The sequence below is a fragment of the Miscanthus floridulus genome, chromosome 13 (genome assembly GCF_019320115.1).
Source record: "Miscanthus floridulus cultivar M001 chromosome 13, ASM1932011v1, whole genome shotgun sequence".
Classification (NCBI taxonomy): Eukaryota; Viridiplantae; Streptophyta; class Magnoliopsida; order Poales; family Poaceae; genus Miscanthus; species Miscanthus floridulus.
Window position 1 is genome coordinate 72,663,542 of NC_089592.1, and position 17,571 is coordinate 72,681,112.

A 17,571-nucleotide genomic window follows, 5' to 3' on the forward strand; every position below is an offset into this window, starting at 1 on the left:
ATAGAAAGAACTCGGGAATCTCACAAACAACCAGGACATCAGCAGGAAAAATAATGACAACCCAGAAGACAAGATCCTTTCCATTATAAATGGCTTCAAAAATTACAAGAGTACAAATCTTACAAGACCCAACGAACTCGGTACTACGACGAGCAAGATAGCAAAAAGGAACCCGGACACAACTAGGCTCTGGAACGACTACGTGTTCTAAATTGCTATTCGGTAGAACAAACAACACTCGGCTACACTGTTTTCTTCAAAGGACGGACGTAGTATATCCGAGGCGGAAGTCAGCAGCACGATGGGACAACATGGAACATGGAATAGCTCTTTGCCGAGTGCCCGACTTTTAGCACTCGGCAAAGAAAGTTGCACTCGGTAAAGGCCCTGTTTCCCGTAGTGCGCCGCTGCATCCGTCACCTTCACACCCTACGCGCGCTCTCTCTCTGTGTCTCTGCGATGACTAGGTGGGCTACCGCCGCCGCTGGCGAAGAGCGCCCACTAGGTATTCCCACCCCCCTTTGTCTTCCCTGTCTGCCGTGCAAAACCGAGTTCTGAAACTCTAACCTCAACCTATTTGACTATTTGATGCCTACTAACTTCTAACTCTTTGAAAAAATTATTGGATGTACGTGTGTACACCCTTGTCCCTTTATTACCAGATTCGCCCCCTGGGTTCAACCGGTCGAACCCCCATGGCCGACGTCGAGTCCAACCCTGGCGTGGGCGGGAAGCCGCCACCGTAGTGGTTCTTACTCAAGTTGGAGTTCGTGCAGTGCCTCGCCAACCCTACCTACATCCACTGTACTGTCCTCCATTCTCTTGTTTCATCTCACCTGGTTCGGATTAGGATTAGCTAGTCTGACGTTGCATGCATCTACGGAACGCCTTGCTGCATCGGTTGGTGACCAATTTTAATAGGGGTTGTACTGCTGGTAATTTAGCAATCCATTGCAACGAACTGAAAAATTTCGTAGTAGTGTGTGTTTGTCAGTAAGTCCCTGCTTGAGAAGGGAGCTAAATTGCTTAGGAATATTTAGCACCAGCCTAAATCCCATTCCCCCGCTATTCAAACTGGTCCTGTTTGCATGGACATCATGAGTGATTTCTTATCAATGGTATGATTGCTAAGCTAAGGCAGCCCTGTTCGCTTTGCTGAAAAGCCAGGCTGAAAAGTACTGTTCGCTGATTTATTGTGAGAGAAAAAATACTGTACCATGACTGATAAGCCAGGCTAATAAGTTCAAGCGAACAGGGTATTGTTAGTAGTATTGCTTGAATTTCATCATTTTGTGCGCCTCATCTCTCCTTGTTTTTTACTTGAACTTTCTTGTTCAATGCGCATCATGTTTGGGACTGCATGGAAGATTTGAATGCCTTTTCTTTTCCTGAATAGATCTAGCGCAGAATAGATATTTCGAGGATGAGGCATTTATCGGGTACCTCAAGTACCTAAAATACTGGCAGCAACCAGAGTATATCAAGTATATAATGTGAGTGATACCATATTCAGTAGTTTTGTCTGCAACTGAGGAAATGGCTTGCTCATTGTTTTTGCTGATGATGCAGGTAACCACACTGCCTTTTCTTTCTCGAGCTCCTCCAAAATGCCAATTTCCTAAATGCAATGGCACATCCAACAAATAAGGTGATCTTTTGGCCTAGAATCACACATTCACACTTGAGCACCAGTTTTTAGCTTTTGTCTACCGTCTTGCTCTTGCAGCGTCATCCCTCCTTTCAAAACCTAGCTGAAGTTGCTCTGTTGGGCCTTATTATATTGACTTGCTTGCTAGAACCTATCAAAAAATAGAAAGTCGCACAAACTTGATATTAGTGCTTGTGTAGAACTAGGCAGCACGGATACAGATATATGTATCGGTATTGGAAGGATACGGCAATTTCCTAAAAAAATCTGATTCATGGATACATTTTACTAGTATACAACAACAACATAACAAAGCCTTCCAGTCCCAAGCGAGTTGGGGTAGGCTAGAGTTGAAACCCAACAAGAACGAAACATTTCACTATTTTAAAATAAAAAGATAATAACACATATTAAAACTGATAACAAATTAACAATGAAACGTTGCAATCTACTTAAATACTTAAGTTCTTATGACAACTCAGCAAGTATCAAGTCTCAACTCTCAAGTTCTCAAATATAGTAGTCTCAAATTTAAGAAATTAGTAAAAGGCATTTAGGTTTGCAATTCAGGCTCACATCAAGTTCCTATTCCCCATTTGTCTTGTTTGTTTCATTCTCATCCACAACATCAAGCCGCAGATCACCCAAACCAAAAGATACAACTTGAAATTTAGGCTCATCAAGGGAGAGGTCAGCCACTTCAAGAATGCCAGTACCACCAAGTGAATCAAAAGAATCTCCTCCCACATCCCACATCCTTCTCTCTCCTGTCTTGTATGCAGCAGTTCTTGATAGATGCACTCAGATTTGAGTGCACAAAGACTAAATCTTCAGCACGCTCTGGAGTTAAGGCATTTCTCTTGACACTATGGATAAAGCTATAGGTGCTCCAATTTCTTTCACAGCAAGAAGATGAGGCTGGATGGCTAAGCAATTTGGTGGCCAAACTCATCAATGAGGGAATATATTGTCTATGATTTGTCCACCAAGTCATAGGCGAAACAGCCCATCTATCATAGATTGAGTCAGGATCATTAAATTCTTCTGAACAACTAGAGAACCTTGAGTACTCTTCTTTTACTTTAGCCAATTCTTCTGGCATGCTAAAGAACTTCTTGAAGCAATTCATCCTCATTTTTTTATACCCCTTCATCCTTGTGGGGTGGTTCACGGGCATGGCTAACACCTTCTTCAAGCCACCTTTTGCTGTAATATCTGCAATCGGCAATTTGGCATTATAATTTTAATGCATGAAGAAAAATTTGAATGAGACAAGTTCAGTTTCTATTGGTACCTTGGATTAAGTGAATGCGCCAAACAATGAAGTGGATTATTTCCTTTTGTCCACCTAGCAATCAATATGTCATGAATAACCAAGTATAAGTCTGACACCTCATCTTCTTCCTTCCCCTCATATCGATATATCTCTTTCTTCACTTTCTCGATCATCGAACCCCACATCTCATACATTAAGTGAAGACATGGTGTGTCGATGTCAGCCATACGTGTCATTTCATAGTAGTAGTAATCCTAAGAATATAAGGCTTGTTCGCTTGGTCGTAAACGATCGTAAATTTCCAACTAAAACAATATTTTTTCTCACACCAAACCAGCCAGTAGTAATAATCCACGATCGTATACGATCGTTTCAGCCCTAGCCGAACAGGCTAGTAGTCCACCTTGTCCCACAATAAATCACTAAGTATCTTGTCCTTGACAAGTAACAAGTTGGGCAGTTGGAGCATCATCTCTGTAGATGCTCATTGTTGGAGGGCTGTTTTTACCTCAATAAACTGTTTCAACATACAACTGAGGCAAATCTTGTTTAAGCAATAGAATGTAACTTGAAACGGATAAACTCATTAAACATCGAAAGCCACATGGCATGATTCACTATGAAATTCTTTATCATAGCAGCCTCAGTTTTAACATCATGCATAAATTCAAGTTACCTCCAAGAAAATATTTCTTCTTCAGAAGGGTCGTTTCCTATTCTAGGTTCACATATACTTTTCAAAGCAAGATTGAGGGTATGCACAACACATGGTGTCCAAAACATGTTATCATATTCAGCTTCTATTATGAGACCAGCACCTTTGCAGTTTGCAGCGTTGGCTATAATGATTTGTACCACTTTTTGTTGACCTACTTCTTCAATAACACTCCTCAACTTATCAACAATCTTTTGATTTGTACACCTTGACAATTACGGATGAAAACGGTCGAAAACGGTCGAAAAACCCCTCAACCTGTTTTCTACATTTACATTTGAATACGAAAACGAAAGCTAAAATGGTAAAGCCGGACACGAAAACGAACATGAACTTATGGAATATCGAAAACGAACCAATTCGAGCGGAATTATGTCGAACACGGTCGGTATATGAAAATTCAATATGGAATACCGACCCGTAGAGTCCATAACAATTAACAAGTGCATGACCCAAGCACATAACAAATACCAAGTGCATGATCAAGTTCAAGCGCATATAATAATTAACAAGTGCATAACCCTTGGTCTTAACTCTTAAGTATTAACACAATAGCTGACATCCTGACACACAAATACAAGTCTAGAACAAGCAATTAACACTAACAGATAACAAAACACCTATAGTTCATCAGCATCATCCATGAGGTCAGGATCACTTTCTATGTCTTTTGCTTCCTCATTGTCCTCATCCCCATCCTTGTTCTTTTCCTACAAGTTTGCAAAGTGAATTCAAATTAGATGTAGCAACCAGTGGCGGAGCCTGTGCTAAAATCAAGAGGGGGCCAATTCCATAAGCTCATGCCACACCTAACTAGATGTTACTACCTTCCAGCTTGCACTTCCTCCATGAACAAGAGAAGCCAGCAAGTAAGATGAAATCTATAGTGCCTGATAGCAGTTGCCTGATAGCAATTGTTGTAGGCAGCAGTAGCCAACTGTTGTAGGCAATTGTTGTATAGCAATTATTGTAGGCAGCAGCAGCCAACTGTCATGGGAGCTAAAAAAATCTATAGTGCCTGATAGCAGTTGCAACGTTTAGAATAGAAGGTATTGCACCAAGTTAGCATGAAGTCCAGCATAGCATTAGTAACAAATAAAAAGTCACTTTTCTCCTTCCTACACGTAGACCAGGGAGGGAAGGAGGGAGGGAGGAGAGCAGTTCAAAGACTTCAGAGCAAGCAGTCAATAAACATACCTCAATTTTCAGTTTAGCCACAACATTAGCCAAAGCCTCAACCTCAAGATCAGTCACAATTGATCCAACCATTTTAGAATCTAAAAAAAATAAGAAAGGAAAATAATCAATGCATTATTCTACTATAATTATAAGTGTGTCTAACTAAAAAAAAGATAAAATGAGCACCTTTTCTTGCTGTAGCAACCCAGTCCTTTGTGCAAATTAATGCCTGTACCATCTCAGGATCAAGACGACTACGATAGGGATCAACAACACGACCAGCAGCACTAAAAGCAGACTCGAATGCTACTGTTGATACTTGTATGGGCATTACATCCCGAACAATTTGCGAAAGGATAGGATATTGTTCTCTCTTGTTTTTCCACCATGCTAAGATGTCAAACTCACCAACAATTTTTAGAAGTGGTTCTGCAATATACCTCTCCAACTCATTTGACTCAACCATAGCAGGTTCACTTGCATCATATAAGAATTCTTCTAGGTCATGGTCTACATTTCCCATTAATATATCAGCTGTGTTACTAGGTCCAGGTGCAGCCCCTTTACTATTTTTCTTTGATGATGCAGGAGCAGAATTAACATAAAAGTTGTATAGTTTCTTTACCACAGTAACAAACTCATCAAGTTCAACTTGATAATGATCACCATAGAACTTCATGTAGTACTCTATCAACCTTTTCTTATACCTAGGATCAAGAAAACAGGCTACATCTAGAGCAATGTTGGACTGCTGCCAATATTTGTCAAATTTGTCATTCATAGCAATTGCCATATCTCTAATTATAGCATCTCCACTACAGCACCAGTCGTCAAGCAAGAGCTTTATATCATAGAAACCTCTATAAAATAAGTTTGCAGTAGGATATGAAGTGCCAGATAGAATTTTAGTGAGATCATAAAATTTCTTCAAGCAACCATAAATTGTTAATGCATTGTCCCATTCAGCAGAAGATGGAGAAATCTTGGCATACCTACGGCGATTTGAAGACTTCAGCCTAATAAATGCATCCTTGTAGTACAAGGAATCTCTCAGCATTAGGTAGGTAGAATTCCACCTGGTTGAAACATCCATCGAGATACCCCTCTTTGTATCCAACCCAGCTTCGGTGGCACGCATCATAAGCTCTTCCCACTGCAATGGAGACCCTTTCATAGCTAGTACAAGTGATTTGACCTTGCTGATTGTTCCTGAAATGACTTTCAACCCATCTATAGCAACCAAATTGAGAATATGGCAGGCACATCGAACATGAAAAAACATCTCATCACAAACTAGGGAACTATTAGCATTCTCTTTCAGATCTGAAATTATATCATTGACAGCCACTTCATTTGAACTAGCATTATCCAAAGTCAAAGCAAACAATCTATTTTCAATGCACCATTTAACCATAACTTCAGTGAATGACACAGACAACTTTGCACCAGTATGCCTTCCTTTTACATTGAAGAAACCAATAATTCTCTTTTGCATACGCCAATTATCATCTATCCAATGAATAGTAACACACATGTATCCTTTATTTTGGCATGAGGTCCACATATCCATTATTGCACTAAAGCGGCACTTGATAGTTTTCAAGTGTGCATATAAAGTTTCCTTTTCTTCAAGATATTTGTCTATTATTTCTTTCCTAACAGTGACACGGGACTTTATTGGAAAGCTAGGACGAAGAGATTTTATGAAATCAACAAGATACTCATGCTCAACTATATTGAAAGGATATTTATGCATGGTTATTGCCAAATTCAATTTCTTCAAGCTAGCTTCTTGGTCATATTTGAAAGGCTGAACATGAGCATTTTCACTACCAGGGTTCTTACCAACTTTAAGCTGTTGTTGTCCCTCCACAATACTGTGCTTTGACTTCAAATGGTTCTTGAATGCAGTCGTCCCACATACGCCCTCAGGTCTGCACCTCTGATTGCAGTTAGCGAAATTGCAGTATCCCCACAGCTGCTCAAACTGCTTTCCCTCCACCTCTGAAACCTCCTTTTTCTTGGTGAAATACTTCCAGACAGACGATGTGCATTTCTTGAACCTTTTGCCAGAAAGGTGAGCCTGCTCATCATCATCATCATCATCATCATCATCATCATCATCATCATCATCATCATCATCATCATCATCGACATTAATTGGAGTTGTGGTCACTCGAGTTGTGGTTGTTGCTGGTGCGCCAGCGCCACTGCCACTGCAACTGGTGTCAACATTTGGAGCAGAAGAACCCATCACTGATGCTGCTACTGATACTGCTGTAGCTGGACTTTCACACGTTCCACTAGAGCTAATACTTTGAGATGAAGGCCTTTTACTCTTTAGTCCTGCCAAGAGCCAAGTGAAACATTGCTAAATCAGTGCATGCCGGTCCCAAATAATCAAGCAAAAGGTCCCAAATAGCCAAGCTTCATCCATAACAAAAGCAATAATCAAGCAGGTACAACTGATTTTACTGTAGGCATGTGAAATTCTATTGAAACCGCAAAAATCACTGGCATATTTGCTTGAAGTATATTGTGAAGTGACCACAGACAAGACAATGCAGGTAGGTAATCGATTAGTATCAGCTTAAAAGTACTGAGCTCAGTGAAGTCACTCATTTGTTCAATGCCAGTTCATTTTATGCACTGATACTTCCATGAGAGCATGGGAAATATGAGGCAGAATGCTTTAAAAAGTGTATCACTTATGAGTACACTATTTGTTTTGTTTTCACATGGTAAATTACAACAAAACAAAGAAGCAGATTGAGGGTCTATTTTGCATGCTGTCCTATGGAACTAGAGTTTATTACAGGGAATGATTTACTCCTCTCTTTTTTTTTCAATTGTTGACTAGAAATATAAATGATCTTCAAAACATCACAGTGTTAAAACATACTCTTAAGGCATGTTTGGCTTACATATGTTGATCTTGTACTCTGGCTTGCAATTTATTATATCTTAATATAAGCAAGGTAAGGTAGCTTACTATATGACCCATGACAATTAGGACCTGCTGCTAGAAAAGCCGTTGCTGCTGGTGATGATGCCGCTGCCGGTGCTGCTGGCGGCGCTAGAAGGTGGCGCACGCTCTTGGTCTTGGTCTTGCATTTGCCCATCGATCCAGGAGCAGAACCACCTTCTCCAGTGGGGGCCATCGATGGGCGGGGTGGCGGCGCTCCCTCGTGGCTGGGTGGCAGCCGACGGCTCTGGCGAGGTGGGGAACTGGGATTGGGGACGCTGGCGGCCGACGGGGCTGGATGGAGGCGCGGCCTTGTGACTGGGTGGCATCCAACGGCTCTGGCGGGGGTGGGGAACTGGGGATTGGGGAGTGGGGATGCCGGCGGCCAGCGGGGTTGGATGGAGGCGCTGCCAACGGGGTTGGATGTAGGCGGCCGACGTGGAGGCTGGAGTCGGAGTCATCGCCAGGGGCGCCGCCAGGCAGGGAGCGACGGACAGGGAGAGACGGCCACGGTCTCACGGTCACGGGAGTACGGGACTACGGGAGTCTCTAGTCTCTCCACTTAGGGTTGTCAGACTTGTTATTGGGCTGGGCCGGCGCCTGGGCCCAAGAAGAAGGGAAGCTTTGAAGATTGCTACTGCCTGTTGGCTGCTGGCCTGCTGCCGTTTAAGTTTAGTACCACCTCGCGAGGTGATGCCTTGACGAGGCTAGGCGCCGCCTATTTGAGAGGGTAGCTGGCCACTGAACCACGCACCGTAGTGAACTCAATTCGGATTAAACCGAATTTGAATTCGGGATATTCTGAATTAAAAGTAGAAAAGTAGAAATCGGTCGGAAAAAGTCTAAACCGATTTCGTTCCGATTTTGAATTTGGTGTTCTGTACTTCGAACCGAATTCGAATTTGTCCGAAAATACGAATTCGATCGGGTTAAATGTAGAAAACGATGCGGTTCGGTTCGGGATATTTCCGTACCGTTTTCATCCCTATTGACAATTATCAACCCTCAAGAACATAGTTGCCTTCTCAGAAACAGCAACGGAATTGATGATTGGTCGCCTCTGAAGATCTGACCAACCAGCAGTGCAGATTGTGACTCCCTTCTCTGCCCATGTGCTGTTTGTGCTCTCCAGTAGAGTCTCTATGTGCCTCCTTTCTTGCTTCAGGAGTCGCTCCCTAACTCTATTGTGCCCAGGAATTATATAGCCTTGCATGATGCGGCTGCAAGCAAAGGCAAAGGCTTCTTGAAGATATGGATTTCTCAGAAAATTTAAGATACCCCTCCAGAATAGTTTGCTCTACTAATTAAAGCATCCAAGTGCTTACGGTCTTCCAATGCCCAAGCTTTTTCCAATGCAGAGCAGGCCCCTCTTGTTCTTGTTGCTGTTAGTGGGGTATCGCTTGAGGAAGGAGCAGTAGGCAAAGAAATAGTTTTTGCCTTGGACCTTTCCACCAGTTCCTTACACCTTTTAATTTCCTTCCTGATGCCACTAAGCATTGTATATGAAACATTAGGACATTTACCTATTCCCCTTCCTCAGCCACGTATCCATGCAACACAGGTGTAGAATATGGTTGATATATTTATTTGTGTAGGAACTGGTGAAGGAAAGAGCTTTTGCATGGTTTATAAATGTTCATAATTTTACTTTTCACTGTATTCTTTTAATTAATTGAGGCTAGTATGAGATTAACACCTACCAACTAATTGTTTGACAGGAGCTTGCTCATAGGCAGCAATATTTCTTCTGGAAAAACTACAGGAATAACAGACTGAAGCACATCCTACCACGCCCTCCTCCTGAACCAACTCCTGCACCTGCACCTTCACAAGCACCTGCTACATTGCCCCTACCAGCGTCAGTTCCGACACCTGTAGCTCCACCTGTTCCTGCACCAACATCGTCTATGCCACCTGTGGTAGCAGGTGGTGCATCTGCAATGTCTCCTATGCAGTTTGTGGGAACTCCAGGCACTAATATGCCGAAGAATGACATGAGAAATACTATGGGCAGCAGGAAAAGGAAGTATGCACCTCCCTTGCAATCATTCAACAATTTGTTCTATGAAGTTATTTGTCCATCACTACTGGACGCAGGGTCTTTGCCGAGGGCCTGACGCCCTCGGCAAAGGCTCTTCAGCCGTCGGCGAAGGATTTGCCGAGGGCAGCCCTCGGTGAAGAACCCTCGGGGAAAAAAACGTCGGCGAAGGAGTCTTTGCCGAGGGCCTTTTATCGGGCACTCGGCAAAGTATTTGCCGAGGGCTAACGGCGGCCCTCGGCAAAGTAAAGTAGCCGTTAGGTACGCGGTTATTTTCCACGGCGTCTTTGCCGAGGGCTGACATACAAGCCCTCGGCAAAGAGCTTTTTTTTTGGAATTTATTTGCCGAGAGCTATACCGCAGGGCCCTCGGCAAAGACCTATTTTCTTTTTTTTTCTCGGAATTTCTTTGCCGAGAGCTATATCGAAGGCCCTCGACAAAGACCTACGTTTTTATTTTTGTCTCGGAATTTCTTTACCGAGGGCTGTGTTCAAAACCCTCGGCAAAGACCTACTTTTTAATTTTTCCTGGGAATTTCTTTGCCGAGGGCTATGGTTAAGGCCCTCGACAAAGACCTGTTTTTAATTTTTCCTGGGAATTTCTTTGCCGAGAGCTATGGTCAAGGCCCTCGGCAAAGACCAGTGAAAATTTTCAACATTCCACCTGTTTCTTGCTTTCCATGCAGACAAAAAATATATATATATATATTCAACAGCAGAAATATCCCACAAATATCACAATCATCACATATATCTCACAAATATCACATATATCTCACAGATATCACATAGATCATCACATGTATCATCACAAGTCCAAATTCAACAATTCCATAAGTCCACAATCTAACTCAAGTGTCAAGTCCACAAGTTCAAATCCGACTGAGGCTGGCCAACCTCTCCAACCGTCTGGCCTCTGCGTCACCAACCTTCCCAACCGTCTGGCCTCTGCGTCGAGGGTGGTGTAACGAAGCCTCCAGAATCAGGTGACGCACGAGGGGGGTTATTGGAACCCGCCGACTGAGGCTGCACAAACAATTATATGCTTATGTGAGATTGCAGTAATTATTCTAGGACTACAGTTTTAGTATTTAGACAGAAACCTATCAAATTTTTTATAGCTAGTGTTGTCTGGGTTTCTATGTCATACAAGCAAATCAGTAGCTAGTGTTCTCTGGGTTTCTATGTCACACAAGCGAGAAGTGAACTTTAACGCTTACAGGAGTAGCTGCAAACGCGTGCGGCACCTGAGGCGGAGGAGCTGACATCTGCACAGGCACACCCGTCTTCTGCCCAAGAGCTTGCATGATTTGCATCATTTCTGCAATCCTGACCTCCTGGGCCTCCCGAGCGGCCTGCTCAGCCTCCAGCCGAGCAGTGAGGGCCGTGATCTGCGCTGTCTTCTCGTTGTTCTGGGCCTGCAATATTGCACTCCAATATTTCAGTAATGCAAATCTAACTCAAGTGTGAGAATATTAATTTACGACGAGTAAAACAAGAATTACCTTGAGCGCATCGACCCGCTGCAGTGTCGGAGTAGGCCGTGAGTGTATGGGCTGGCTGGAACTCGTGCTCTGTGCTCGGAGCTGGCTCAGAGTGGGAACAGTGGTGGGGTCGATGGCGGCGTTCGCAATCCACGTCTGGCCGTGCTTCCTGCCGCCACCGAGCCTCATGATGGCCTCGGCATCAATGGGCTCGGTGCGGACGTCGTACTCTGGCCTGTGCCGCTGCTGTACCGCCGACGTGTACTCCTGGACTTTAGTGTACATGTTAGGGTCGGAGTATGCCTCGCGAGGGGCAGCCGGGTCCCAGGTGACGTCGTCGGCCACCCTGGTCTGGTGGGACATAGCCCACGCCGTGAACATCGAGACATCCTCGTCCGGGTGCGCAGCCTCCTGCGAGAAAGGCGGCAGGTGGTGAGCAATCAGGCATACGTTAAGCGTGAAACTAAATAGAAGAAAAATCACTTACATATGCCGATTTGAATCCGGGGAGACTCCTGCTGCCTTGATGGTGAGTGGCAGCTGGCCTGAGCATACGCAGTGCCCGCTGAGACTCGTGCTTCTCTATGTAGGCCGGCGTGAACCACCTAGCCACGATCATTGTCCAGGCGTCGGCATGTGCTCGGCACCACCAGGGAATCACCTACAAATCAACGAGTGTTTGACATATATGAAGATGAAATTGAACATATTTAATTCAAAAACAAAACAATATCAATGTTATTCATGTACCTCAAGGTACTGCTCCTGGGTCAGCGTCATCTGTCGAGCCTCCCTCTTGGTGACTGTCATTCTACGAGCCGACGCGTAGTAGTCTATGTGGGCCTGGACGCGCGCCTCGTGAAACATGTCGGTGACATACTTCCTACAGGCTGCATGCGCCACACGATCAGCGAGGCCCTCGGTTCCTTCTTCGGCCCTGAAAAACCTCTGCATAAAAGATGATATATCCAATCGTTATTTGAAAAAAATAGAATTCAATGTGAAGGATTGATTAATGTTGTGCGAGAGGAACTTACCCAAAACTCAGCAAGTATCCGCTCCTGCTTGTTGCGGTACTGGTCGTCCTCGCCCAGGGCGTACCTGTCCCACGTGTAGGCGGGCTCTCGGGCCTCCGACGGCAACTCCACAATGCCGGGGAACCACTTCCGGCACAACACACCCAAGACGGTCGCGGGAGAGCGCAGAGGAGTACCTGACAACACCTCCCAAGTCCTGCACAAGTAAGAAGAAAATTTATCAGTTTCTCTTTCGATTTCAAACATATCATATGAAGTAGTTGTGATATCATTTATATTTACTTACTTGGGCGGCACAGGGCAAAGCACTAGACGGTTCTGAGGAAGCGGAAACGAAGGGAGCGTCGCCGGGCCTCGCTGGTAGACACCCGACGCCTCGCCTCCCTCGTCACCATCAAATTCTAGTTGGTAGATCTCCTCAACTCTTCCATGGTAGTCGAGACCATCAGTGCCAGGCGTACAAACTCCGCTATTTGTGGTTTTCCGATTGGGCCGGGTTTGCTCGTATCTTGTTGTGTGGAAACGATAACCATTCACGTCATATCCGGTAAATGACTTCACCCTAGCTTGGCAGCCGTTCGCAACTTGTTTCAACTCATCACTCATGGACGAATCGGTTTGGGCCTGCAAGCTCAAACATGATAGATCGTTATATTCGAATATCGAATGTACAAGCTAAATTGGACATTACCTTTCGTTTAAACCAAGAAATGAAATCAGGCCTATCCGCTCCCGCGCCCCGCGATAGAAGGGTGTCTTGTTCCTATGGGGTAGGATCCCTAGGTTCATGCCAGGATTCACGAACAAATTCCCTATTGGAGCGAGAATCAATAGGGTTGGACGTTGAATAGTAACGGCGTATTGAAACAAGATCATTGAGAACTTACTTGATGAAAGGTTGCACCTCAGTAAGGTTATTCAACACGTATAACATGATACTGCGCCACTCTTTATTTGTCAAGATCATAACGGTCGATCCACTTGCGCTACCGAGTTGTCCTTGGAAAAGGCCGAGGGTCGATTCATTTTCATCAGCATTGTAACGAGGGAGTGGATTTTGATTGCTAGGAAGGTTCGGCTTGTAGTACAGCGTTGTGAAGTTTGCCACCTCCTCCCGCAGGTATGCCTCTGCAGCGGAAGCCTCAATTCTGGCTTTATTTGTACATTTCTTACGAATAGTCTTTAGTCCTCTCTCGACTGGAAAGCACCAACGAAACTGCACAGGCCCCCCAAACGTACTTCAGTGGGAAGGTGCACGATCAGATGCTGCATCGGCAAGAAAAAGCCGGGTGGGAAGATCTTCTCCAGCTTACATACCAACACAGGTGCCACCTTTTCCAATTCCATAGCGATGTTCCGAGATATCTCCTTAGCACACAGCAGGCGAAAGAAATAGCTCAACTCTGCCAACACTTTCCAGACATGCTCAGGGACGTAGCCTCGGACCATTGCAGGGAGAAGCCGCTCAATCCATATATGGTAGTCATGACTCTTCATCCCGTTGGCTCGCAAAGTGCCTAAGTTCACTCCCCTGCTCAGATTAGCGGCATAGCCATCTGGGAACATCAAGTTCTTGATCCATTGAAGTACTTCCCTCCTGGCATCTATTTTCAAGACGAAATCCACCTTAGGCTTTTTCCACTTCTTGTTTCGACCACTAGGAGGTTGCATCTCTTGTTTTTTCCTATCGCACAACGTCGCCAGGTCCACTCTAGCCTTAACATTGTCCTTAGATTTCTCTGTATTCATGAGAGTTGCCCAAAGTGCCTCGGCGATATTCTTTTCGGTGTGCATTACATCAATGTTATGTGGCAGAACAAGGTCCACCCTTCTCCTGTTGTCACAGTGGCTGCACGGACACCAAACTAGAGAATGCCCTTTAGCTACACCCTCGCCAAATGCATGTTTCAAGAAGTCATCTGTCCTCTTCACCCAATCCACGTCGTAATCGTTTTGACTTCTTCGCCTCGTGTACATCCACTGACGGTCCTCCATCCTTTGACAAATACATCACCGAGTAACGTAACCATCAACTGCACCTAGCCGGTGTTCCTACTGTCTAATAGGTGAGGATAGATCCTAATCCCACCCGCGTATGCGTAGATGAGGTCAGTTTCCATGCTCCGCTCCTATCCGAGACAGAATTTCGGCAGCACCTCTCCGATGTTCTCCCAATACACGTCCTGCAAAGAAGTTTGTGTATTCGGAGAACAATGGGGAGGTGCTGCCGAAATTCTGGCTCGGATCGGAGCGGAGCATGGAAACTGACCTCATCTACGCATACGCGGGCTGTCCAAAAAACGTGGACAATCTGAAACAGATACGGTCAGATACACACAGTGATCTGCATGCCTCCAACCGTATCTCTTTCGGACGGGAGACGCCTAACTGGTTTACGCAGTCTACGACAAAGATACAGGAGTAGAGGTTGTTTATACCTAAGGTGGCGGTGGAGACAGGGTAGCGGGGCAGTGGCGAGTCGGGGCAGTGGAGAGTCGCAGCGCCGACGAGGACGATCGACTACTCTGAAGCTCCTTTGACGTCCTCTGCTCTGCAAAAAAAAAGGGTATAAGTTAAAATTTTTGGCAGAACCTCCCCTGTACGGGGAGGTTTCCAAAACCTGCAAAAAAATCGGCTCGATGGCCAACACCCACATTCACGGCACAAAGGCCGACACATCAACAATGGGAGGCACGAAGGCCATCCACATCAAAAAACGGCGCGATGGCCGACAACCCATGGTTTTACCTTCTACTCGATCGAGGGACGGGGAAGTGAAGGTGACGGCAAGGTCGTCCAGACGAGGCCGTTATCCAGAACCACCTGCATTGCATGCCCAAGTAATTGCTTCAAAACATGACCCGCTTAGACAGTGAATAAAACAAGTGCAACTGCAGAAAAGTACTGAACCAGTAAATCCTAAATTTTCCGGGCTGTAAGTAAGCACATTACACTTTTCTCTTCCTATAGGAGTTAATTCCATTCATACTTAATAGCGAGCATAAATGTTGTTATTCAGATTTTGCTAAGCTTTGTAGTAGAATCATTTCAAACGTCCCTTTACGGATCAGTTATGCAGAAATAATCATCAGTTCACTAGCAACAAAGACTAATCCATGCAAAAGCAATACAATGATGCGCAATAACAACATTTCAAGGTTTCAGGTCAAGATTGTGAAATCAAGGTGACTTTGTAAAGAAGAGACTGGGGAGGGAGCAGAGGCACCGAACCTTCCGGGCGACGACGGCGGAGGACGCGGCCGGGGCGGCGGCGGGCCGTGGGCAGGCGACGGGGCGAGACGACAGGAGAGGAGGAAACGGGGGGCGACAGGGGAGGGGCGGCGGCGGCCTACGCAGCGGCGGCGGGCAAGCGCACGGCGGCCTGCGCGGCGGCGGCGTCCGCGCGGCGGCCGAGCGCGCCGTGGCGTGCGCGGCGACGGCCTGCGCGGCGGCGGCGGCGGGCGAGTGGCGGCTCGGGCGGGCGCGGCTTGGGATAAGGCCGCCCGCCCGGCCGTTCCCTTTTTTATATGGGGTCCCCTCTTTGCCGAGGGCCTAGATCCAGAGCCCTCGGCAAAGATTTTTTTATTTTTTTTATTTAATTTCTTTGCCGAGGGCCAACATCCAAGGCCCTCGGCAAAGATGTTTTCTTTTTATTTCCGCCGGTGCCATCCCGTTCAAAATATTTGCCGAGGGCCTGTACAACGGGCCCTCGGCAAAGAGTTTTATTTTTTTTATTTCCAAATTCTTTGCCAAGGGCCTAACGCCGAGCCCTCGGCAAAGGCTGACGGCCGGTGCCGCCGTCACGCTCGGCCGAGGTCGCCGAGAGGCGGTACTGTGCTGAGGGCCCGGCCCTCGGCAAAGGTGGGCCTTTGCCGTGGGCCGTTGATTGCCGAGGGTCCGGCCCTCGGCGAACGAGCCGTTGCCGAGGGCTAAGCTTCGCCGAGGGCGGCCCTCGGCAAAGAAAGGATTTGCCGAGTGCCCGAAATCAGGCCCTCGGCAAAGTCTTTTGCCCTCGGCAATGTTGCTGTTTCCAGTAGTGCATGCACTATTTTCTTCCCTTGCTATTTTGCTTGTGCTATGAAATCATTGGTGAAATATTATTTTCAAAGGACACGATCCAATTCAGTTTGATTTATAGCCACTCTTCCAATATAGATTATGAAGATCCTCTTGTCCATTACAGGAAAGATGGTTGAGGCTCAACATGTTTTTTAGGGAAGCTATATCCTCTTCCTCATTCACTGCAGTTGCTGTTCTTCAATGAAGACAGTGGAGAAATACTTCTACTTTTACTTCTCTGATCTTTGGCCCGTTGTTTGAGTAAAATTTATCTGAAATTTTATCGACAATGCATACTGAGTCAAGCAATATGTTTTTTACTTCAGCTTTATTATTTGTCCCATTGTGCAAATAAAGACTAGTCAATTGAAATGTGGACCATGTAGTTGCGAGTGAATCTGCATATTTCTTTTTGATTTAGTCTTTAGAGCTTATAGTCAGGGCGGTAAGTGTGATGTGAATGTTCCATACAACTACCATTTGACTGATGATATGTCTACATCTTCATCGCAGGATGGGCTAGTTGAACATTTTGCGCAACTCAACGGACAATGCCGGATTCAAGCACAGTTGCTGCCTCTGGAACCTTATTATTTCCTTTTGCTTTAGGGCTGGTTATTTGCCTTGTAGTTGAGGGTTCCTGAGTTTTTAGAATGGAAGCTTCTGATTTAGTGAGAAGTTATAGAACAAATACTGCGTGTTGTATGAGCTTGCAGATGTGACTTTAGATGTCAGCATTCTCCTGAATGATCATACCATTTACCTCAATGTTTCGGCATATTGGCAACACTCCTGGTCATACAAAACCATTGTACTTATTTCAGCATTTTTTTATACTCGGTTCAACCCGTCTCTAGCGTCGATTGACGGTTCCATGCCACAGGTTTTGATGAACCGGTGAACAGGGCTACACACCACCACTCAAACGTATACAAGGGAAAATATATGGTGGGAAAATATACGGTGGAAACCATCCACTTATTAGGTGGAATCATGAATACTAGTTTAAAAAATCTACTTTTGTAACTAAAAAGATTTTAAAACTTGACACATATGTAGTGAATCTATATATCTACTCACATGCAAGATGTAAACTCAATTTTGAAAATTCATACAAAAATCACAAATTTTACTTGTATGTGCACTCCAAGATAATTCTGGATTTTTGTCT

At 45.1% G+C, this 17,571-nt stretch overlaps 1 long non-coding RNA gene and 1 pseudogene across 1 annotated transcript; one reads left to right on the forward strand and one right to left on the reverse strand.

Moving 5' to 3' along the window:
- The first annotated feature begins 448 nt into the window (after positions 1-448).
- Positions 449-17,219, forward strand: LOC136502178 (mediator of RNA polymerase II transcription subunit 31-like; annotated as a pseudogene).
- On the reverse strand, positions 10,505-11,211 carry LOC136499066 (uncharacterized). The gene is made up of 2 exons (XR_010769886.1): positions 11,041-11,211; positions 10,505-10,846 (listed from the first exon to the last, which is right to left on the reverse strand). It is a non-coding gene; the product is annotated as an uncharacterized lncRNA (long non-coding RNA).
- Positions 17,220-17,571: the final 352 nt, after the last annotated feature.